Source organism: Opisthocomus hoazin, chromosome 7 (assembly GCF_030867145.1).
Source record: "Opisthocomus hoazin isolate bOpiHoa1 chromosome 7, bOpiHoa1.hap1, whole genome shotgun sequence".
Taxonomy (NCBI): Eukaryota; Metazoa; Chordata; class Aves; order Opisthocomiformes; family Opisthocomidae; genus Opisthocomus; species Opisthocomus hoazin.
In genome coordinates this window covers 48278-54084 of record NC_134420.1, presented here as the reverse complement: position 1 = coordinate 54084, position 5807 = coordinate 48278, and the positions used below count along the sequence as shown (strand labels likewise).

The 5807-nt window shown below is 49.4% G+C and overlaps 1 long non-coding RNA gene across 1 annotated transcript; it reads left to right on the top strand.

Moving 5' to 3' along the window:
• Positions 1-1661: 1661 nt before the first annotated feature.
• LOC142361851 (uncharacterized) lies at positions 1662-5224 on the top strand. Its single transcript, XR_012764462.1, has 3 exons — positions 1662-1939; positions 4293-4402; positions 5083-5224. It is a non-coding gene; the product is annotated as an uncharacterized LOC142361851 (long non-coding RNA).
• Positions 5225-5807: the final 583 nt, after the last annotated feature.

Below are 5807 nucleotides of genomic sequence, written 5' to 3'. Positions count from 1 at the left end.
CTGTCTTTATTTTTAGATAAGTCTCACTTTTCCTTAATGCCATTGCTTTTTAGATTTTCTGTCTTGATGTAATTCTTCATCAGTATTTTAATTTTTGCTTATTTCCTTAATCCCCATTTAATTTAAAATTTTGTCTACTTTTTTCCCATTTTCTGTCTTTATCTCACTGTCCTTGTATTTTAATTATTTCTTGTCTTAGTGCCTTTGCTTTTTAAGTTTTCTTTCTCCATCTTTTAGTTTGCTGTCCCTATTTGTTTTTCCCTTTATTTCCGTAATCGTCATTCCTTTTTATATTTTATACATTTACTCAGTTCACTGCTTTTATTTTGCTGTTACTTCTTTTAAATATTTGTCTTTCTGTAGTTCTGCTGCTTTTAAAATTTTTTTTCTACATCTGTTTGCTGTCCCTATTTTATTTTTTCCCCTTAATTTTCCTAAGCGCACTCGCTTTCAGATTGTTGTTTCTGTGCTTAAATTTTTTCCCTTTGATGTCTATTTTAGTTATTTCTTGTCTTTCATTTGTGCCCTCGCCTATTACATTTCTCAAGTCTCTGTTTGCTGTCTCTAAATTTTATTTTTACTGTTTATTTCCCTTATCTCCTTCTATTTTAAGATTTTTTTTTTTATAGACCTGCTTTTATTCCCTTTGCTCTTTTTTTAAAAGCTATTTCTTGTCTTTCCTTAGTGCTGTCGATGTTTAAATTTTCTTTCTAGGTCTACATTTTAGTTTGCAGTCTCTGTTTTTAAATTTTTTCCTTATTTCCTTACTCCCCATTGCTTTTAAAATTTTCTGTCTACTTTTATCCTGTTTGCAGTCTTTATTTGTCTACCTCTATTTTTTAATTATTTTTGTCTTTCCTTAGTGCCCTTGCTTTTTAAATTTTCTTTCTACATCTGTTTTAGTTTGCTATCTATATTTCACAATTACTTCCTTTACTTCCCTAATACCTATCGCTTTTTAAATGTTTTTCATATGCCTACGTTTTTTCCCTTCAAAGTCTTTATTTTCAGTTATTTTCTTCTCTTTATTTAGTGCCCTCACTTTGTAGATGCTCTTTCTACATCTCATTCTAGTTCACTGTCCCAATTTTTCAAAATTTTCCTTCTATTTCTTTCACAGCAAGTGGCTGCAGTGGGGTCCAGGGGCGAGGGTGATGTGCTGTTGGGCTGGGGTAACTGCCCCTGTTTCAGATGGGCTCCAGCTGTGGATTGGAGCTGCCCAGGTGGGACACATGAGTTGAGGATGGGGTTGGGCCAAGGTGTTAAAAAGGCTGCAGGGCTGACCTCATTCTCAGCCTCCAGCCTCCCAGGCTGCACCTACTAGGGCTGCCCCAGCCCTGCTGTGCCACGGGGCTCAGTCTGGGGAGGGGGCTGCCCTGGCATGCCTGCCTGCAGGAGCTGGCTGAGGAGGGAGATGAAGGGGATTCGGCAGGCAGCTGCTTCCAGCAAGAAACAGCCAGTCCCTGTGGCGAGGAAGGATCGCTCGTAGCCATCCCTGGCAGAGTGCACCATCAGCACACAGCTCTGGGAGGCCAGTGCCTCTGTCGTCTGCATGTGTGAACTGGCATGCATCCGGGAAGCTTTGTGGGAGAGAAGCATCGAGGCACCCATGTGGTTGTGTTGACAGTTGGCCTTGATGATCTTGGAGGTCTTTTCCAACCTTGACGATTCTATGGTTCCCTCTTGATCTGTCTGTTCTGCTGCCCGCTCATCATACTCTCTCTCTTTCCCTCTGTCCTATTCCTGTGCATAGTACGTCGGAGAGTGAGGCTATGTGTCTAGGGAGCCTCGTCTTGTAAGAACTGTGAGACGTGCATGTTTTCTCTTGGGTGGAGGACAGCCAAGTCACCAGACTTAGGGAAGAGGAAGGAAGGAGAGAAGGAGAGAGAAGCATCTGAAGCAGCAGTGTCTCCCGGCAGTGCTGAGAGAGCGAGCTGCGGTGAGTCCCGGGCCCTCGGGGCCCTGTTGCCCCTCTTCTGCATCCCACGCCCACCCATGGCCCCCTCTCTTTCCTACAGTGCTGTGATATTTTTTTTTTTTTTTTTTTTTTCCTCCTTGTACCTCCCCCCTTCTGTTTATGTTTTCGTCCTCCTCCCTCTCCCTGTTTTTCTTCCTCTGCAATTTCTCTGCCCTCTTCCCTGCTGGTGTTCTCCTCTGCACCTGTACGTGCTACTCCATGTCCCTGCCTTCTTATTGCTCTTCCTCCTCCTTCTGTCTCTTTCTCTCTGTATCTTTTTGTCTAGCTCACTGTCGCTGTTTTTTTTCATCATATATCTCACCGTCCCCATCCTCTTTCTTTTCATCTCTTACTCTCTCTGACCCTTTGTGCTGCTCCCTGGCCCCCTTTGTTTTTTTCTCCATACTCTGTCTCTTTGCAGGGCTCCTAATATACTTCTCTTTTTTTCTGACACACTACGTGCTTCTCACAGTCTGTGTCTTTCTCTCTCGTTATCATTATTCTGGTCTGTCGCTCTGTCTTGCTTCCTGTGCCGTCTCTATCCCTTTGTCTAAATCCCTGCACATATTCCTATTCCTTTTTGTCCTGTTGACCATCCAAAGTTTTTCCTCCATGTACGTCCTGCTGCTGTCCTGATCTATCTTTCTGTGCCCTGCTCTTTCTGTTTCTTTTCCTGTGTTCCTGCTGCTTTTTTTTCTCCGTCTCTGTCCAAATTCCTATCCCTTTCCTTTTTCCTCTTGCTGTCCTTGTGCCCTGCTTCCTCTCGCTGCTTTTTCTGCCTTTCTCTCTCTGCGCCATTCACTCTCCCATCCTTTATTTCTCTATCCCCTTGTGCAGCTAGCTGTCCCTTCTTTCCTTTCTCTCTTCCTTGGTATTTTTTTCTTTCTCCATACCTCTCTCCCACTGGCCATCATAGTTGTTTTCCCCTCACCAATGCTGTTCTGCTCTCTGTCCCTTTTCTCTCTCTGTCATGCTGTCCTGGTCCTTGTGTCTGTTTTTTAATTACTCCTTCTCTGTCCTGCAGCCCAGTGCTTTTTATTTCCCTTCTTACCTGCTGCCCAGCTGAGGCTTTTCCCCCTCCATCTTTGTCCTGCTCCCCTGTCTGTTATTTTTGCCTGTCTTTCACTTTATCCTGCCTCCCTGTCCCCTTTTTCTCTCTCAGTATCACCTTGTCCCACTCCCTGTCCCTGTCTTTCTCTGACAATCTGTCCTGCTCCTTGTCCTCCTCTCCCTTCGCTGTTATTCCCCATCCTTCTTCTGGCCTTTCCTTCCCTCTTTTTCTATCATACTACCCCAGTGCCTCTTTTTCCACCCCTGTCCTGCTCCCTGGCCCTTGTTTCCTCTCGCAGTCCCTCTGTCCTGTTTCCTGTCCCTGGTTTTCCTGTCTCTCTATCCTGCTGCCTGTCTGGTTGTTTCTTAGTGTACCTCCAAGTCCAGCTGGCTCTCCCTTTTTGCCTTTCTCTCCTTCTTTGTCCTGCTTCCCGGCCCTTTCCTCTCTTCCTCTCTCTCTGTCTTCTAGCCCCTTGCTGGTTTGTGTTGGGGTTCCAACCCTAACCACTCCCTTCTTTGTCTGACCCTTTCTTTGTTTCTTAGTATGTTTTTTCCTGTTCCTGGTCCTTTTTCTCTCTCTGTCTGTGTGTCCTGCACTCTGTGGGACGGGAGTGGGAGGCTGAAAAAGGGTGGGAAGGTGGGCGGGGGGGAGTGGAAGGTGGAAAGGGGGAGGAGGTTGCAGAGGGGTGGGAAGCTGGGTTAAGTAGAGGTCAGCAAAATGGGAGCTGGGAGGCTGATGAGGAGTGGGAGGCCGGGGGGGCCTGAGGAGGGGGGAGTAGAGGTGAGAAAAATAGGAGACTGTAAAGGGGTGGGAGGCCTGGAGGAGGGAGGAGAAGCCAGAAAAACAGGAGGCTGGGAAGGGGTGGGAGACTGGGTAAAGTAGAGCCAGAAAAATAGGAGGTGGGAGGCTGGGGGGAGAGGTAGAGGCCAGAATAAAAAGGAGGCCGGAAAGGGGTGCGAGGCTGGGGGTGAGAGTTGAGGCCAGAACACTGGGAGGCTGGAAAGGGGTGGGAGGCTGCAGAGGGGTGGGAGACCAGGGGAAGGGGGGCCAGTAGAGGCCAGAAAGGCTCTTTCCTCTGGCTTCTGCTCTTTCATTATCTCTCTTTCCTGCCTTGTTTATTCCTCTGATTCAAGTTCTGTCTCGATTCGTGTGTTCTATTTCCCACTCATCATATTCTCTCTTTTTCTCTGTCCTATTCCTGCATGTAGTGCACAAGTGACACTTCTTGTCTAGGAAGCTGCGTCTCCTATGAGCTCTAAGACACCCACATGCATTTTCTCTCAGGTGGAGGAGAGCCAAACGACTGGAATTACAGAAGAAGAAAGGAAGAGAGAAGGAGAGAGAAGCATCTGAAGTGTTAAAGTCTCTCAACAGCACCGAGAGTGAGAGCTGCAGTGAGTCCTGGGCCCTCGGGGCCCTGTCACCCCTCTTCTGCATCCTGGACCCTCCCCTGGCTCCCTCTCTTTCCCACATTGCTACGATTATTTTTTTTTTCTGCTCTCGTGTACCTTCTTTCTCCATCTGTCTCTGACTTGTCCCCATCTTTTAGGTCCTCCCTCTTTTTGCTCTGTAGCCTATGGCATTTTTTTCCTTCTTCCCTTCTTTCTGTTCAGATCTCGTTTACTAGTATTGCTTTCCTCTTTTTCTGTCCCATAGCCTGTCAGTATTTTTGCTTTGGTGCTCTCTATCTGGCTCCTGGTCCCTTGATTTGAGGCCTTCCTTCTCGGTTCTGTGGCGCGTCACAGATCTACTGCTTTCTCCATGTCTGTTCTATTCTATTTCCTCATCTCTCTTTGTCCAGGTCCCTGCCGCTATTCTTTTTTCCTCTGTCATGCTGCAGGTTGTTTTTTTTTTTTTGGCATCTCCTTCCTGCTCCCTGTTCTTCATTTTCAGTCCCTGTCCTGCTCCCTCTTCTTCTTTCTGCTGCTGCTCTTCCTCTCTCCATGCTGCTTCTTTCTCCATCTCTATAGGACTGCCTGTCCCCGTCCTTCTCTCACTGTCCCTTTCCCTGCTTCGTGCTTTCTCGTTACACCGCCGGTGTCCAGCCATCTGTCACTTTTCTCCTCTCTTGTAGCATCCGGCACTCTGCTCCTCATTTTTGGCAGCCCCGGCGCAGCTCCAGGAAGGACTGCCGAGGTGTCGGAGGGGCAGGGGGAGCGTAGGGGGCACCGAGGCTCAGAGCAGACCCGTTCCCCAGACTCATTTGGTGCGTGACTGAATAAACATCCATTGTCTCTTTTGCCTTCTTGCGTGTGCTTGTGCTTCCTTTGCATGGGATAAGGGGCTGCAAGGGACCCCAGGGGAGGAAGAGACTCACTTTGTGGCTCCGGAGATGGCTCCCTGTTCCTGCCGGGCTCCAGCTGTGGGCCAGGGCTGGAGAAGCCGCAGGTGCGGGCAGTGGGGCTGATGGCGATGGCCCCTCCCTTTAATACGGTGGCTGCCGGTGGGTGTGCTGGTGCTGCCGTGCGCCGGGTGGCTGTGGAGGGGCCAGTGCGAGCCGAGGGAGGAGCGGAGCCGTCGCTGAGCTCCGGCTGCAGCAAAAGAGAAAGTGACCGTGGGGTGGGTAGGGGGGGTGACCGACCAGTGGGTCTTGGGGAAAGCTCCCAGGAGGGCAGCAGTGCCTGCCGGGGGCCTGCCGGGCACCGTGTCGGAGGTGAGTAGCGGTGGGGGCGTGGTGCCCCGTCGGAGCTGCCGGCGGGGGCTGCCCGGAGCCTCGCGGCTGGGCTGGGTACTCGAGGGGCTACCGGGTGCGCCAGTGGGCGGGGCGTGGTGTCCCCGCGAGCTCCGGCAGAGGGGAAG